This window comes from Rhodnius prolixus, unplaced genomic scaffold (assembly GCF_049639745.1).
Source record: "Rhodnius prolixus isolate KJV_2025 unplaced genomic scaffold, Rpr scaffold_17, whole genome shotgun sequence".
Classification (NCBI taxonomy): domain Eukaryota; kingdom Metazoa; phylum Arthropoda; class Insecta; order Hemiptera; family Reduviidae; genus Rhodnius; species Rhodnius prolixus.
Window position 1 is genome coordinate 2,530,209 of NW_027411626.1, and position 18,121 is coordinate 2,548,329.

General features: G+C 35.7%; 1 protein-coding gene across 5 annotated transcripts in view; it reads right to left on the bottom strand.

Annotated features, from left to right (window-relative positions):
• The window catches only part of mtgo (miles to go), a 240,895-nt gene that overhangs the window by 87,106 nt on the left and 135,668 nt on the right, over positions 1–18,121 (bottom strand). Inside the window, exon 1 of one of the 5 annotated variants that reach the window (XM_074138844.1) lies at positions 5,597–5,625. The exons of the other annotated variants lie outside the window; for them this stretch is intronic. The gene's annotated coding sequence lies outside the window, so the exon portion shown is untranslated. Of the gene's footprint in view, positions 1–5,596; positions 5,626–18,121 lie in introns of those variants that run through there. 5 annotated transcript variants of the gene reach the window in all.

An 18,121-nucleotide genomic window follows, 5' to 3' on the forward strand; every position in this document is an offset into this window, starting at 1 on the left:
GGAGTCACAGCTCCATGCGCCTGAATTATCTCAACATCCAGAACTCCATCCCCCAAATCCCTATGGTGCTCTCCCCAACAATCCGTCCTGCCTACAATATCCTTGAGCTCTATATTACTCGTAAAGCAATTTCTTTAAGAGTATGCCCCTAACCTAATGCGCTTAAGATACATACAGCGCAATTGATCAGCAATACGACGATCTTGAGGGGGGTTCAGTATATCGATTCGAAGAGAGCAAGATTTAGAGAACACAGATACAAATCACATACTGAGATAGTTTTTTCCAACATCTTGCAAAAATGGACGTTTAATTGTTAATAATTTATTAAATGAATAAATAATAATAATAAATTAATTAAAATACATAAGTACTTTCTACTCAGAAAATTATCGAGCTGTTAAACAATTGAATAAGTAATTTCCACACTCCAATTGTTTGGTTGTATACGTAAAATTTTTAATGCAATATTATTATCGATACTGTTTCTTCTAATTTCGTTGATTACTCTCTGGCAATTATCACGAAAACATGGTAATTATTTTATCAAACTCAAAAATTACTAGAGAAATTATCAGTAAGAAATGTTTGCTTAAGTTTTTTTTTTTGTGTTAAAGGGAGGAATCGTCTGGACCGGAAGTCGAGTTCTCTTTTAGCTTCCTGTTAGGTCTGAATGAAGAGTTATCGCTTTTGTTTTGGAAATTCTTTTCATTTTGAATTTAAGGTGTTCAGGCTATCTCTTTAAATTGCAATGGACGATTATTTACGATAATTTAAGAGATTAGCATTTAGTAAAAATCCCAAGACTGAAACCTTGCAATCTATGATTAAACAGTAGTCGTATGAGGGTTCAAAACCAGATTCCACCCCACCCCCTAAACACCAGAATGTGTAACAAACCAAATTCGGAAAATCGAATAATTATTATCGATCGAAATAATCAATTTATGAATCGAGTTTACATTATTATTATTATTATTAAATGTAGACATTGGAAGACCTTCAACTTGTAGTCTATGAGGAGCAAAGTGGGCTGTAAGAGTTAGCGTGGCGTGCCAACTAGCACGGCCCAAGGTCGAACATTGTCCATATATATAGTATATATAGCAGCAGGACATTGGTCCGGGGCATTACGTTGTGACGTGGCCGCTCTGTATTGGGGCCCAAGTACTTTGAACATCTTTCTGTTCGCCTACTGCTATATGGTATATCCGGTGGGCCCTAATTAATTAATTATGTTTTAGGATGATTTATACAAGGAAGGAAATATATTTAATTATCAAATTGGACCCCCAGCAGGGGGTAGCACCTGAGCGCAATCTAGCAATCGAACAAAATTACTTCACCGGAAATACCCCTTTTTCAGAATGGTTTAATTCACCCTTCTGGGATATTCTCAAAAAAATGGTTCCTACGAATTTTCTTTTACACATTTTACTCTTGGTGGACAATACATTTTCCCCGGGAAAATTTAGATTAAGGTCACTTCCGGCAGAAGGAAGAGGACACGCTTACCTCCAAAGGATCCTTTCATGGATTTTAAGTACCGCCCGATAAAAAAGCGGGCTAAATGTGTAGCTGAAATTCCGAAAATTCAAAGAAAATTCCAAAAATTACCGGAAGTGCCAGATCGCTCAGTGGACTTTTTAATTTTCTGGGGGGTTCCCCCCCCACGAAAATGTCTTCTAAATTATGGCCATAAAAAAAGTAAAGTAATCGCCTACTTTTTCAGGCGGGCTTAACGTCCAACTACCAATTAGGTGTCGTGGACGGAGGCGACTAGCAAACTAGCAAACATACTTTACTGTAAAGTTCCCATATTAACCATTAAATAAAATCCAAGGCTTAGACTGGGGGAATCGAACCCACTAAACCAACAATACACCTTAGCATTGCGGGTCTAGCCTATAACCGCCTAACATGCTTTACTACAAAGTTCTTATATTAACCATTAAATAAAATCCAAGGCATAGACCAGGGGATCGAACCCACTAAACCAACAATACAGCTTAGCATTGCAGGTCTAGCCTCTAACCGCTCGGCTATCGTGGCACCTTAAATTTCTCTATATTTCGTATTTGTATCAAGTTTTTATTTGAAAAATTTTTTTGAGGACATTTCGAGGGCAGAAAAGCTCCTATAGCCAGAGAATGGTAATAACCGGAAGTCGAGTAAGTGTACACAGCAGATTTTTGGCCACCACCTACCTATACTGTTAAAAGAACTACCATTTCGAACTAAGGGAACCTCAAACAGTATATTTCCGGTGAAACCGATACAATAATTTGTGGACTCGGTCTCAATACTTCGTCGCACTAGGAGGGAAACAGGAAATTTAGTAATTCCAGCAAGACGTTATTAAAAATATAAAGAGTTCCTGTCACATTTAGCGAGCGAATTAGCGATAAATACTGCGATAAATATTAAATAAAGTAAATAAAATGTGTTGTGTGCAAAGCTCCCGTGAGTCAGGCGTGCAGAATGTTCCGGGGCACAATATGGACACGCGTGTACGTCCCTGACACAAAGCGACCAGGTCACACCCACGTCTAGCCTTTAAAGTACTATTTCCGGCCGCATTCATTCATTATCCCAACTAAAAAAAAAAAAAAAATACAGATCTCGGTGTACAACAGTCTTTCACTTCCGGCTGTTTACGTCATTAAGTTTTAATGAAACTTGGCATTTTCACTGGGAAAAAAGATAAACATTTTTTTTAATCATTTTAGAAAGTAAAATCGCAAAAGAAAAGAAAATCTAGTTAATATAGAGGCACTTCCGGTCGAATTATTTTCTAAAAATTGCGGTATTTCATGTGTCCAAAATTTCCCAGAGGTAATTAACATTAGAGCAATGTCCAACACTAGTTCGTACGAGTCCATTTTCAAGGATTCATGCTCACGAGAATCAGCCAAAGTAAAGATCCCAAGTTAAAGGAAAATAAATCACTAAGTAACGATCAGAACAACAACTTAAGTGTCAACCCACGTCACACTCATCCCCTAAGAGCTTCCCACGCTACACTAAACTCACTGATTGCTCATCCGCTAAACATAGAAGAAAACTGATTGGTCCATTATATAACCAATGAAAGATGATTTAGCAACTCCTTTGAAAACTATGAAATAAAAATAATGAACAATCACGAAATAGTGGACTGTGACGTCATAGCAAGTCGTGATTAATAAAGTGGGCATCGTGATCTATTGTGAATGGAAATACCCCCCTGTGGGGGGGGAGGAGGACGAGCCAATCAGATCTATCGGTCTTTAGAATGCAGCCATTCATCTTCAATCTTTATAAATTTGTTATTTCTTGAAAGAGTTTTCATAAATCTGCGATTTGTAAGCGCACATTTCCTTCCGGGACTACTCTTGCACACACGTCAGGGAGTTTCGTACTTTTTTTCCAGCTGACTGAGTAGGCGGAAGTGAAGTCAAAGTGATTTATGTAACTCTGACGATGCATGAATGTCCGATACCGGTCAGAAATACTATAAACTTGCGAGTTATGGCGGATTAAATCAGCGTCAATATCCAGTACAGCCAACCAAGCCACATTTTCCACTACAGTAGAGTCTCGGTTATCCGTCACCCTTTTATCCGTCTATTCCAATTAACCGTCGCTGTCCTCAGTATTTAAAAATTTAAAAAAAAGAACCAAAAAATTATTTTGTATTCATTAATTTTAATACCCAATAGAATGAATTGAATAATGGAAGATACCTGACCTTTAAGGCTTAAGCGTATAAACGTATAAAATATGTATACCAGTTAATACAAAGTTTTATACACGTTAAACAAAAGAATTTGGAAATTTCCCTGTTTTTTTCCATTATCCGTCTATTCGACTATCCGTCACGTGTCCGGTCTCGGTCATGACGGATAACCGAGACTCCACTGTATTTATATTTTGATTGGTTAAGCTTAAATTCTGATGCACCAATCAGTTGAGCCAAACCTGGGCGCTCCTGGGGGAGAAGCTGTAAGAGGATGAAAATTGAAGAGATAGGATCGTAGTATATTAACACCATATCGCAAGGATGCTTTTTTTTTTGGGAGGGAATACTGAGGTATCCTGAGATCCTGGCTAATTTTGGGAAACTGGCCAACGATCTTCTTTGTTTTTTTTTGTAACCGCAAAGTTCTTGTGAAATAATTCTGTTTAGTTAGGAAATTTAGACGGATGTGCGAATTACTGGAGTGAGCTGGAGCAAGATGGTGGAGGAGATGGGGGGCAATGTGTTGGGCAACAGCACTGGGACAAACAGACAAACCGAAAGGGGAATACGTGAGAACAAGTCAAGATCCGTGAGATCTGCACGTCGGGAATCCTCTCACAACAACACTAACAACAAACACTGCACCCACAACCACGCTCAGCTACATTCAGCAACAATACCTAAACTACGTAACCATCAGGAAACAGGGACAGACAAGAAAGACTATTAACCTCTTCACTACCAACACTAATGTACTCCCAGAGACTATGTGTTCTAAAACTAGGGCGAAATTGGCCGAACCAAACTTTTAAGATCCGGTGCGAACGATCAACTTCCTCTTCAACTTCAAACGATTAGATAATTATGTTAATTGGTAGCCCTGATTTTCACATTCCCTAAACAGGACAAAATCTACAAACTATTACTAGAAACATTTGTGCAACAGACTCTCTCCACGACGCGCACTAGAATTGACTCACTCCACGGAGACTGCATCCATTATCCTCTACAAAGCAGTCATTAGGCCCCGATGTTGCTCTACGCCTGCTCTGCCTGGGAGCCTGACTTGTTTTAGCAACATGAAGAAAATTCAGATAACCCAGAACAAATTTCTCAGACTCGCAACAGACTGTTCACGACGCACTAGAATTGACTCACTCCACGGAGACTGCATCCATTATCCCCCGGTACACTCCTTTAACCAAAATCGTCTGCTCAAACTCCTTTCAATCCTAGACAGCCATCCTAATCCACTATGCCGCGACATAGCCTCCTACAGATCCTTCTACAACGTACAGGACACAGAAGACTAAAACACATCCTACCTCTAACTCTCTACACTAGCTGCAGGTTTTTCCTCTCCTTTTTTCCCTGCATTCCAAATCCTCCTCACCTAACTTTTCTCTTACTTCACTCAGTTAAGAAGGTTGAAATGTTTTTATACATTTATACTTCTTTATTTATTTTATGTATGTATTTATTATAATAAATATTTATTCTTATATTCTTATTCAGAAACATTTGTACATGAAATTCGAAATAAATGTTCCTATTGGTAGGTACGAGACAGAGAAAACCTGGCGATAAATTTTGAGGCCATAACTTCACGGATTGGCCGTAGGAGCCACTGTTGGCGATGAAATAGAATAGAAAAAGAGCGCGGGAAATAAATAATCCATTCAAACACACTTCCGGTTTCCCCAGATTTCCATGATTCACCACTTCTCATCCTCTAAAACCGTGCTAATTGGTTCCTCAATAAGAAAAACTATCAAAAAGTTTGAGATTTTTCCTTTTTTTGGAAAATAATTTTCAATAAACACACACACAGTCCTGGCAAGGCGTAATTTTTTGTTAAGGAAAAACAAGACTTACTAGATCCAAGAGGCAGTGACTTCTCTCAACTTACCTGAAACAAAAATAAAAACCAATCATTAATGATTAATTCAGTCAAGAAACAGAAAATATGGGTGTGGACAGTCACACGTTTCCGGCCATTATTACGACAGACAAATAAGAGTACGACAAATTAGCGAACGAATCTTCAAAAATAAAATCTTGCGAACGACTGAGCGGAAAAAATAAACGAATCGATACATAAAATCAACTGAACGAAACAGCTGACGAGTCTCGTCTGTTTCACTTGCTGCGAATGTTGAGAAATTTATTGTTTCGAGATTTTGTGAAGAGATGTTCAATGATTTTTCTTAACTTTTATTGAAAACATCTGCTATGGAAATTTGATTAAGGAGGGGAAAAGTAGTGAATTTTTATTTTTACTGTTTCTTTTCATTAATATCATCAGTAGTCCTTGCTTGATGTGTTGTTAAAAAACATATAAAGTTCTCATATTAACCATTAAATAAAATCCAAGGCCTAAGACCGGGGGAATCGAACCCACTAAACCAACAATACATCCTAGCATTGCGGGTCTAGCCTCTAACCGCCTAACTTACTTTACAATTAAATTTCTCATATTAACCATTAAATAAAATCCAAAGCCTAGACCAGGGAATCGAACCCACTAAACCAACAATACATCTTAGCAATGCGGGTTTAGTATCTTAAACGCTCGGCTATCGTGGCGCCTGTTAACTTAATTACAAATATTTTTCCAAGTACATAGTTTTTTCTGGTGTATGGGGGGGACAATACTTGGAATACATAATTTCCAGGAAAAGTGTAGCACCTTTTGAGAACCTTCTGAATAAAAAAATACTTGAGCACCAAGAACTGTTTTATCAGCTGTATTTACCGAACATTATTATTATGGTTAATATAAGAAATTTGCAGTAAAGGATGCCGTCGTCCATGTCAACCTAAACCTTTTGGGCGTAAAGCCTGCCTGAAAAACAAAAAATAGGCGTTACTAAAATAGTAAGATAAATAAATCACGAACTACTGATATATTGTGCAGCTGTGGCATCACTAAGTGGTGACTGTTGCCACAAGGTTGGTATGCAAATTTCTAAGAAACAAACAACCTCCGCTAAAGGGGCGTGACTTCTTCGGTCATTAGATATCCGTTGTTTAAAAATGGTTCAGCACTGAATCACTCCCCGGACTGACTCATTCCACAGCCACATCAATACAAGTTTTGTGTTTGTGATTGTAGTCGGTTAAGTTTGATTGTGAAGGCTTGTTCTTTCTTAGTTTTGTTATCTTTACGCCAGTCACCCAATCAATCTTCTTTAATTTTTCACCATTCACGTGAGTGATTTCCCATCAGTGGTTTTTTAATTTTTCTAAATTTTCACTTTCTTCCGGTTGGAGAGCAGAAAATAAACGCACAGATTTATTTGAAAGATAATTCTGAAAACATAATTTCAGAGAGAGTTCTAGTTGTGCATGTGTAAGATCACTTTTAAATAAAATGGGTAAAACTAAAAATGCTAGTTAAACCATTGTTTATAAAAAAAAAAAGTATTAGAAAATCCAAGAACACGTAAATTTCTAGATAAAACAGTAAACCGGAAACTCGCGTAATATAGAAGAAATCAAGTGGGGAAGATGAAAGGAACGGCGAGGAGGAGGAGTGGTGTTTTCACAAAGTGAATGTATTTCTAGTTCGAGGAAATAAACAAATGTGAAAGAGAAAAGTAGCGAAAATAGAAAAGACGAGAGAGAGAGAATAAGAGAGAGGTTGGCAACACTGGAGAGAATTGAAAAGAGAATCTGCTAAGTTAGGAAGAAGAATGGCCGCTCGTGTTTCTCTGCCAAAACATTGGCTAGCTGCCATATTCAATACGCCAAAAGCAACACAGCTGACTTGATCCTAATACTATCCATTACCCCCACCACCCCCTCCACAGCAAATATAACACACACATTAGAAATCCGGTGTACTTACACGATTTCCTCTTCACTAGAATCTACAAGTATTCAATATTTTTTTTTTGTACTTCCTTCGAAAAACATCGCGTTTCATAGCTATTTTTAAACGCGTATTTACCCAGCACAATTTGAAATGATGATTCCGTTTTAAGGTCCGATTCGTGAGAGAGAGAGAGAAGGTTTTAAAAATCCGTCTGTGTGTTCGTGACTCTGCATCCATGGTAACTCAAAAAACGGAAAGAGAATCTATTTTTTTTATATTTAGGGGATAACAGAAGACCGCTACATAATAAGGTTTCGGGTTAAAATCGATCTGCCGGAAGTACCATTTCATCGAATCGATCTTTTATTTTTTTTTTAAGCGTCTTTATCAAGCCAACCTTTTTTTTTTGTTTACTAGCGCCCCCAGTGCCCCCCGTAAATAGCAGAATCGTACAATTAAAAAAAGTTTAGAGGAGTGAACTACAGTGTTTAAATATAGACGAACAGGCGATGCAATTCTAATAAAAATGTTGGATGACTTGATGCTTGCATCATCAACAACAACAACAACAAGTTTTTATTACTAATTCAGCCAATCATAGTTGACAGAATGAGAGACTTCTTTAAGACTATTGGCTATTGGTTTGAGCTTTTGTAATTCTTTTTTTTTTTTTATTTTTATGTTCCAACATTTTTATGGCCGCTGCGAATAATGGCCGTCCTTTGTTCGCCTATCTTCAGCTCGCTTTCTTATACACCAATACACTCCAGTACACATAAATGTTAGGGGGGAGTGAAAAATACATTAAAAAGAACTTACACTAAACTTAGTATTTCCTTATTGCCAACTTTGAACTAACATACCAGCTCCACCACATTTGACCTACTTCAGAAATTCAACTATTTACTATCGCACTTCCTGGGGGTACGTGCTTCTCTATTTATGGACACATTCACTGGCCAAAGGAAGTAAACTGGTGTCTTTTTCCTTCCACTTTTTTTATTTTTTTTTTTTACATTTTCCGACCATACTAGGTGAGGAAGCGGAAGTTTTCACCGGAAACACCCGTTTTTAAGGACCCCCTGAGTCTAAAGACAAAAAAAATATTTCTGTACAAGTGTCAGTCTGAATAGCACAATCTAAAAAAATTCGATTTAGCAATCGATTGTAAAAACAGGCAACCGGAAGTGCCACTTCCGGCGCATTCAGGTTAAGATTTTTCGATTTTTTTTTCCTTTTTTGCAACATCCTTTGGTACACTTATTGCACAAATAAGTAGTTTTCTATAAATTTTATTTTAGGGAAAATCAAAAAGTGAAATGAATATCTAGGTTTTCCTGACCGTTAAAATTATTGAACTTAGCATTCGAGCAAGACTGGCGAGGAATCGATCCAGAAATTTAAAAAAAAAAAAAAACAACTTGTCTCTTTTTTTGCCAACGTTTCGACAAATAAAATTGCCCCTTCTTCAGGGGCGTGGCTAACTGAGTTTTTTTTTTATAACTTAACCAACCCGCGTAGACCAACGCCCTGAAGAAGGGCAATAATATATTTGTCGAAACATTGGCAAAAAAGAGACGAGTTGTTAAGTCTTTATTTCTGGACCGATTCCTCGCCAATCTTGAATGCTTAGTAAAAAGAGAAATTCAATTAAGGAGCATATGAGAGCGAGGTAGAGATGGCTGAGCCTTTCACGTGCCATTTAAGTATGATGTACAGATATATTTATCACCTATATTTAAAAAGAAAAAAAAAATAAATAAATAAACTTTTGCCCCAGGAAAGTACCAAATTTAAAGAAAATTGTTGAAAATGTGCTTAGGTTGGCAATGCTGGACAATATCCTCTGATTTATACATCGTAATACGCATGTTTATTGTACCTCTGACTAATTTTCGAACTTTCATCCATCATTAGAGATAAATTAATAAGATTGGTGGAGATGAGAACTTATACAGACTCCGGTGGAATTCGAAATAGAAAATTCTATATCATTACGTAGTATTTCAATACCATTATCTCAAATATGGAATTAGAGGAAGTCGTGCATTCCCCCCCCACCATGTTGAGGAGAAGTGGTCGAAAGATAAATTAGAATTAATTGCACTTCATGAACAGTGAGTACCCAATGAAATTCGTCAGGTGAGTTAATTATAAATGCATGATGCAAATATTAACTGTCACATACAGATATACAAACAAACCAAGCGACACAATAGATTAGTCTGAGGGGGGAGGGCTGACAATACGCACATAGAATGTGAATAACACCTCTCACCTCCACTAAGTCCGTAATTATCAACTGGCTTTCCGGTTGACCGGTATCAATTTCCGGAAGTTTCGGCGGGCTAAATCTGTAGGCAGAGTGACAAACGCGTTTCTATCGTATGAGTGGGGGATCACAACTCTCTTTGAGAAAAAAACCGATCACTTCTTACGTCGCCTTTTCGTATATGGTCCAAGATCATGGCAATAATAATAATATTGTATTAATAATAATAATACGTAATAGGGAAGGGATTTGCTATGCGGTTAGCGTATTGGATTCCAGTACGCGAAGATCCCGGGTTCGAATCCAGCTGCTGACCCCTTAGATTTTCTCTTCCTAGGAGCTTCTTACAGTTCGCTGTCCGGTGATGGGCAGTGTTGTCTGTAACGAGAGAACACTGTCCGGAGGCCGGCAGTGCACTGAAAAAAGCTCCGGGCGCCAATAACCTTAGATGTTGAAGCGCCTTAAATCATTAAAAAAATAATGCCTTTATTTATTTCAATAATTAATACAAGATATAATAAAAAAAAGATATTTTTACAGACACACTCAAGGTCACCTTACCGACTGAGGGGGCGTCTTTGAAAACTTTACTTCTAACTACAAAATAAAATAAAATAAACTTTTAAGGTCAAATAAAAGTCAAACACACTTCGATTACATGTCTTCCTGATACTTTCAAATCGATATAAACTCTTGACTTCAGTTCTTTTTTTCAGATTTAATAGCTTTAATTAAGTTCAACTATCAAGTAATATCGATATTTCCAAACGGATTTACAATAATTGATTCAAGTACCTCCAAATCTTTGGCGTTCAAAAATAAATCAATGAATTCAGTGGATAACAAAAAATCTCTTTATTATAAAATATCGATATCGAAATTCTTTTATGATCGGACAGATATCAAAGCGGAAGTCCTCCTCCTCTGTTACATAAAGAAAATAACTTTACATCACCTCGTAAAAGAATATTTATTCAAATATATAGCAACTCACATCTCTTGTTCTATGTTAATTATACATAATAACATAATTGTAATTAAAAGTGGTCCTTGAAAGGGAATCTAAGCCCCCTCCAATTCCCTTTAAATGGAATATTCCGGGAAAAAATTATTTAAAAACTGGAGAAAAAGGACTCAGTTACGTGGTACTTCCGGTTCCCTGATTTTGTTCTTTGTTGGCACACCTGAGCGAAGAGTATCAAACTGTATCCTTTTGTGTTTGTAACACTGTGGACCTGCATACACAATTTTGAAAAATACATATATTTCCGGGTGGAAAAAATGGTAAAGGAAAAACCAGCTAGAATACGTAAACTTCCTTTCTTAGAAAGGAGAATGTGAAAAAAGAAAAATTCTTTTCTTCTAAACTTTCTTGAATAATACAAGCAGTGGAGGGGAGAAGGAGAAGATCGTTCGCTTTCCTCAAAAGTCCTGCACACTGGCTGACTAAGAACACCTGCATAATATTTCCGCTAGACTTGGTCGCAGGCCTGGGGGAACACTTGCAAGTCACGAACTAAGTTCACAGTTGTGGAGTGCCAAGAACTGGGATGAGAAGATACGAGTAGTTGCAACACGTGTGTGTGAGAGAGAATGCATTATATTGGTCTGCAGGCTGAAGTTGGTGCAGCAGCCGTACACTGCAGACAGCGCTGCACATCCTCGTAACTCCTCACTCATCCTTCAATATCACCGCTATATCAGTGATTCACCCGCATATGCTTTATATTCAGTTATGGTCCACACATTTAAAAGCCCAACTATGTAGTGCATTACTCATTTATAGCAGCCCAAAATAACTACGACAGATTTTCACTTTAAGTTGCATTTATCTGCATGAACCAAAAAAAATTAATTGCATTTATGTTTGTGTGAAATCTACGAAAACCTCCAAGAACTTAATATACCTAAACTTTTTTATCCTCCTATTAACCGGCGTAAATAGCTGAATTCTAAACATCCTAATATTTATTCATCATTAGATATATTTAAAGTAGTTCAAATCAAGGAACAAAAAGAAAAAAATCTATCCACAAGTTAAGTATAATGTTATATGTACTCGTATAAAAACATATGTTATAACTTATATCTTATTATTTTATAAGCCGGACTGTTTATACAAAAATTATGAAATGTAATACATGTAAGCAATGTTGGTTAGCATAACCCTTAATATTTATTCTATTATACTATAATATAAATCTAAACCAAAACGTACAGTTAAGTATAAAGGTTTATTCAATGCTAAAAGGTACACAAATCAGCAAGTACCCAAGTATTTCATCAATACTTCATTCATATCATTTACGTAATTTTACTGCATTAAATTTTCATTAATATAGTTTAGAATTTATTAGATTACACAGATTAGATTATGCTGGGCCACTTTCATTATACAAAATATTTGTTCAGTAAAGTGTAGCTCACCATTTAACTTTGATTGATTGTAATTGGAGATATTAAACTATTAATTTTTAAATCCTTAAATAACAGCCCTTTGCAAATAAACATGCAAAATGGTGGGGGAATAATAGGCGAAACATGGACCCACAATTTCCTTTTACCTATTTCCCAAGAAAATAACTATTATTCCTAATTTCCTGTTTACCCTTACATTATTAGTGCAGAAAACTAAGGCATTAAGCGAGAAAAACCTTTTAATTTTCGTGTTTTTATTGAGAAAATTTTTTATTGCCTATTTAGATTCTTTATCAAATACCTACGGAGGAAAAATTAGTAAAAAAAAAATTAATCATTTATTTTTCATAGAAATAATTAATGCTAAAGTATTGACCAACCACAGTGAAGAATGGAAGTGTTAAAAGTAGGTGGTTTGAAGAGCCAATCAGTACTGAGAACAGTTTATTAAACCACGCCTACCCTCCCATGTATGTCACACCACGCCCACGTTGGCCTGTAATAATAATGGAAGATCTGTGTTTTTCATGATTCTACTTTCTATTACTTTTTGACGTACGAAATTATTAGCCAATTTATATTTAAATTTGGACTTTTTTTTTCTAAATTTGAATACGAGAGCACAAATAACACACAGTTAATAACAATAAAGTTCTTTAGCAGTTAATTGCCTATTCTCAAAATATGCATATTTTTATCTATTTTCTATTACACATATAAAACGTTGAGGGAAGATAATCTGGATTAAAAGTGCATTAAAATTAAAAGAAAAGTACATTAAAATTTAATATCAACAAAACAGATTAATTACCTATTATTTTTAAAGCTTAACTGCTAGATAAAGTGAAGTAACAATCGATTTAATCTAAGAATGAACTTAAACCGAACAATGTTTATTGCTGCTAATGTTGTTATTAGCATTTTTTCATTTTCATTTTTTAAAATAATAAATAACGTTATAGCAATTATTGTTTTCATTACCATTGTATTAAATACAATTGCATTAATAGTTTAATTCCTTCTAATACAATCAATTCTAAGTTAAATGGGTGCAAGGCTTTACAGAACAAATATTTTGTAGATGAAAATGGCCAGCATAAGGAACTGTCAAATCTAATAAATTCTAAAAAATATTAATGAAAAGTTATTTCAGAAAAATTACGTAAATGATATACGTAATGAATGAAGTATTAATGAATGTTGGGTACTTGCTGATTTGTCTACCTTTTGGCGTTTAATAAACCTTTATAATACTTAACTGTAAGTTTTGGTTTAGATTTATATTATAGTATAATAGAATAAATATTAAGGGTTATGCTAACCAACATTGCTTACATGTATTACATTTCATAATTTTTGTATAAACAGTCCGGCTTATAAAATAATAAGATATAAGTTATAACATATTTATCCTGATTCTGAAAATAAATTGTTATTATAAACAAAATAATAAGCTCCTAATTTTAAAGAAGCAGACCTCGCAGTTTGTAAAAAGATTGAAAAAAAAAATCTTCCAAAAAAAACAAACTATAGAATAGTAAAATAGAAAGCAGTGCTGGCTGAAATAACTGTTAGTCTTTTATGTGATTACAACTACATACACACTTTAAACTGATAGCTGATGAAGAAATGGCTATAAATAGCTCCAGTTAGACTAAACAGTTCTTGAAAGGCCGATGTAAGCACAAATGTGTTTAGGAGCTATGCTTGTTAAGAGCTCAAAAGTTTTTTTCAAAAATTATTTATTTTATTTACTGAAACTAGGGATTTGTCCACTTTACGAATTCAAGTTTTATTAACAAATAGATCTGGATTTGTGTGTGTGTGTGTGGTCAGCACAAATTCAGAAACGGGTGGGAAAAAAATACCTATCGCAGAAAGTGCCAATTTGATAACAGGATATCAGAACACTGATGGAGCCGACTAACAAGCTTTTTGGCCAAAATTAAAAGTACCATTTTGCTGTACTGAGTTTTCGTTGGATATTTTCTGTCAGAAGTGTTGTTTTACAGCTTTTTTGTTTGTTTGAGAAAATTTTTTTATCAAAAATAGCTCCTACGACTACTTATAAACTTATAAATACTTATTGTCCCAAAAACAGTTCTACCATATTCATTTGAAAAAATTTACCAGTAAAATTAGAAAAAGGGGAACATCTGGACGGAGGGGTGGGTAAGTAAGGTTTTCCTTTAAAGTCCCATCTCAATGAAATATACTGGACCTATCATGTACTAAGTATCAATAAAGATTAACCATGTACTCCTGATCCCAAATAAAATGAAAATTGATTGGCCGTAAGTGAATTTCGTGAATGAATAGATTTTCGTACTTTTTTTTTAGCGAAATGGTAACTTGAAATCACCTTTTTTTTTAGGGAGGGGGGAACGAATAGTCATTTTCAAGAAAACTTTTTTTTTGTAGCCCCCCAAAACAAATTTTACATAATTTTTCGACTACGCAGAGCTCCTAGGACTTCTACAGCTTTAATCACCAAACGGAAGCTCCTACTTAGACATAATCTTTTCTTCTTCCATAACCGTAGTGGTAATAAAAATTTAGATAAACCAATAAATCATCATGGGAAGTAATAAAATAAACAGCGTCCCTATTGTTGCAATTTATTATTTATATCAATAAAAGTTTTTTATTTTTTATTACTGGGAATTACTTATCAAGAAGGCGCAATAATCCTAACTATATCATGCATGTAAAATATAGCCGCGTGCCAAATAGATAGCCATGCAATATAAAATAAAATTTGCAGAAACAAATATTGCTGTGTAGACGATAATTGTCAAAAGTTATATAAGATGCCTACTGAGAAAACTACTGAGTCAGGTGGTTTCATTTAGTTTACTATATTATCTATTAATCTTAATCTGTAATCGTCACACTTAGAATTCATTACGCAGAAATAAAATATTAACCTATTACGTTTACTTCTATTTTGTTTTAATAAGGCCACGTAAAAATTATAAAAGGAAGTACAGGTTACTTGTAAATTTTCTGAGTTTTACGGTTTTTACCAGAAATATTCGTCCTTTGAGTACCAATAATAGGGCTTTATAAAGTTAGTCTGTCCCTGAGCGGATAATAAAAGTGCCCAAAAATTGAGATTAAAGCTAAGTTCTATCAGGGGATAAAGAGCGCAACAATCCAATCAACCAATTGGTTCCAATCAACCGGAAGTACCACTTCACTTTAATCGATTTTTCTTTTGTTTTTAGAAAACGGAACTTAAGATTGTCTTTGAGTGCTAATTGTGCATACCTTGCTCTAAAGCTATTATTTTAAACACTTTTCCAGGGCAATTTGATTAAGGGTACTTCTAGAAGAGGGCGTGGCTAGGATTTTCTCTAAAGTGTCATTACTGTTTATTGTACAGGCTTACCACCTGTATAATATTAATAAGAATTAAATGTGGGACAGAATTTCCCTCTAATGTGCCATTACTGTTTATTGTACAGGCTTACCACCTGTGTAATATTAATAAGAATTAAATGTGGGACAGAATTTCCCTCTAAAGTGCCATTACTTTTTTTTGTACAGGCTTACCACCTGTATAATATTAAATGAGAATCATACATGCGACAGAATTTCCCTCTAAAGTGCCATTACTGTTTATTGTACGGGCTTACCACCTGTATAATATTAATAAGAATCATACATGCGACAGAATTTCCCTCTAAAGTGCCATTACTTGCTATTGTACAGGCTTACCACCTGTATAATATTAATATAAGAGGATTTCGAATCTAACAGGTTGATGGTGAAAGTAAATTCGAAACACGACCGGCGATCCACAATACGGCCTGTGACCTCAATTTCCTACGTTTTCCCCAAAAGGCGATCTATGCAGGAGTTCTTCTACCAAAGGAAAACTATTTCTATCCTTTATCTTGAAAACATTGGCCACTTAAAGATAGAAGAGAAGTAAACAAAGACAAAGAAAAGAGAGGAGCTCTTATAAAGTGAAGCTCAGGTCGGCCCCCACCGGGAGCAGCACAGTCGGCTGAAGAATGCCAGCTATGTAAGCGCTGACTAACTGTGTGCCCTGATATCCGCCCCACCACCACCATGGGGGCACACGCACCGACCGACCGACTCACGCAACTTACACAAACAACCTCGTTCTCACCACCAGCACTACGACGTCGACCGACCGCAATCCAAAAACTCTCTCTTCTGTCCTGGTAAACAGAATAGAAATATTTTATTGATGGCGATGTCAATCCTGTTTTTTTTTTTACCTTAGCCCCCGCCCAGCCCTCTCCATCAATGTCTTTGCAAAGAAAATATCTAGCCAGCATAGATGTGATCCCATATAGACACATCATCACTTCCACAACTTTGTGATCTTGGTACAAAATTTTGGAAAACCAGAAATGTCCCCCTCTATATTTCAGTTTTAACACCTTGCTTAAAGGATTAATAAGGACTTTTAAGGCATTTTGAGGAGAGAGAGTGAGAGGGGGCGCAGGATGATGTCGGCTTCCCTATATTGGAACATTGAGTAGAAGGAAGTGGTGAGAGTGTGCACTCCAGAGATTTAATGCAGCTCAACCTAATTATAGCGAACAGTGCATTTTAGAATGCTATCAGAACCAGTTTATCAGCAATGCACATGCAGTAGAATGTATATTCATTTCTTATCAAAAACTGCATTTTTTTTTTTGCAGCAGCAGCAGCAGCATATTGTCAAGTGGTTTATTCTTGATATAGACGGAAGAGAATTTATTTATGTAAGGATAATAATGATCGATAATCTGATGAATCTTTATGCCAGCTCCTGGTTTCCTGTTTTTACAGTTCTCCATTATCCTTATCTCCTGGTAATTTACAGTGATAACACTTCAATTTTTTTTTTAAATATCATTATTACCATTAAATGAGGAAGGCAAAGCAAGGGAATTGTGAGATAAGAAGGAAGTTATGTGGGAAGTATGTATTTCCGGAATATGGTGAAGATGTATACCAACAACCGAGGCTGTATCCGCCCACCTCCAAATTTTGGAATTGGCTCAAAATGAAAACAAAAATTAATTTTCCGGTTAAATGAGAGCTTTTTCCCGAGGAGAATGCTGTTTTTTTTTTTTTACTTTGAAGCATCACGCATTTAACCAAAACAATTTAAGGAGCGTCAACATCTGATGTCATTGGTGACCGGGGAGTTTCCACGCCCCCAATGCACTGCCGGTGCTTCCTCTCGTTACCGGACAATACCGGACAATGAGCTACAAGGAAGAAAAAAGTCTAAGGGAAGGCCAGCAGCTGGATTCAATCCCGGGATTTCTCCGTGGGAACCCAGAATAGGCTAATCCGTTCCAGGGTATTTAAACGTCATTTAAAATGAAAATTTTCAGATACGTTTAAATTTTTGGATTTACGCGCCTTCAGAAGTCCAAATCGTATAACTACGATCTACCTGAATCAATCTTAGTTCTAATATAATTGTTAAATACAGAATTTGGAAAAAAAGAAAAGAAAAAAAACTCGTGATACGACTCGAACGACTTCCGCCGCCAGTATTCTTACAAGTTTTTATACACACCACACATCTAGGATCTAGTACTTTTCCCGGAAACAATACTTTTTTTTAGGAGAAGTGACGTTAAGCACTTGTCCAAAGTGTACTTTTAGCATATTATACGACTCCAGCACCTGCAGGTAATACAATACCTTTTATTGTACACTATAAATGAGGAAAACAACATCACTGAATGACTCAGCGCCATCTGTAATATTTTTGATGAAATAAGACTTATTCCAATTCCCAAAGTCCCACGAGTGACTGAATCATACAATTATTTTCTGGGTAGTGTTCAATTTAAATAATTTAAAGACTTAATTTACATCTATAATTAATTAAGAAATGATTATTAGTTTTGTAAAC